The sequence below is a fragment of the Mandrillus leucophaeus genome, unplaced genomic scaffold (genome assembly GCF_000951045.1).
Source record: "Mandrillus leucophaeus isolate KB7577 unplaced genomic scaffold, Mleu.le_1.0 Scaffold163, whole genome shotgun sequence".
Taxonomy (NCBI): domain Eukaryota; kingdom Metazoa; phylum Chordata; class Mammalia; order Primates; family Cercopithecidae; genus Mandrillus; species Mandrillus leucophaeus.
Window position 1 is genome coordinate 367,540 of NW_012101621.1, and position 1,424 is coordinate 368,963.

A 1,424-nucleotide genomic window follows, 5' to 3' on the forward strand; every position below is an offset into this window, starting at 1 on the left:
TTTTAATTAATAAATTTATATTTAATTATTTGTACCTAAATTAAAGATTAAATTTTGATTGGATCGATATTTAACTATAATTTTGACTTAATCTAAAAGCTTTCATTTATAATGCCTAGCACTAAAAGGTAACCATTCATAAAAGAAAGTTGAAAACCAATAGAAAAACCAGACCCAAAAAATAGATACACAGGAACTCCAGAGATGTGGACTCAACAAATAAAATCAATATGGTCAATTAATTAAACTATAGGTTGGAAAATTTTGTCAGGGAGTTGGAAATTCCAAAAATGAATTTAATGTAAATTCTGAAACTAAAATTACAATAATAAAAAGTAAGAACTCAGTGAATGAATTTAAGAACAGATTAGATATAAATTAAAAAATTAACAATTGGAGGAGGGTCAAGAAAACATATTTTGTTGACCGACACCCTCATTAGTTTTGAAAATTTCTCACCTATTACATCTTCAAATATCACTTTCTATTTATTTGCTCCTTCCTTGTAGGATTCCAATTACACTTATGTTAGACCATTTTAACATGTCCTATATGCTCTACGTTTTATCTTTTCATGTATTTTATATTCTTTTTTAAATGTTCATTCCTCAGTCTAGATATTTTTAGTTAAACAAAATGAGAAAAAAAATCTGTCACTTGAGGACTTGCAAAAGTGTTAAGGTTTTTCATTGTACAAAAGAAAACGTATCCCAGATGGAATTTCAAAGGTATAAGGAGAAAGAAAAAACAAAAAAACAAAAAAAAAAACTGTAAAAGTTCTTACGTTGGGAAATCTAATGGTCTGTAAAATACTTTTTAGATGTAAACTACATATAGAATTTTGAAAATGACAGTAATAGCACAAACAGTAAGGGAAGCTTATGAGTTCTAAGGTAATTGAATTGTCTATGAATTGATAACACATAGTAACTTAAAATTGGTTCTAATAAGCTAAGGGTGGGTGTTGTAATCTCTATGGTAAGAACTAAATGGAGGTAAAAATATATATTTAAGTAGCTCTTAGAAAAAATAGAATAATAACAATCAGAAACACAGGAACAAAGAAGAGAAATCAACATAAACAAGTGTGACAAGTAGAAAATACACAGATAATTGGTGAAATCTCACGTATATTGGTAATCATATTTCTGGAAATAGACTCAATAATATAATTAAAAGACATGGAGCCAGAATGGATAAAAAGAAATAAATTTGAACTATATTCAGTTGGAGACCCAACTGAAGTTTAAGTTTACAAAAAAGTTGAAAATAAAAGGATAGAGATACAATATACACATAAAAACCAAAAGAAAGCTTACTTAGATAATGTACACTTATATAAGGTAATGTATACTTTTAAGGCAATATAGAGATGGAAGAAAACATTTTACAATAATTAAAGTGTCAACATAGCAGAAAGACAT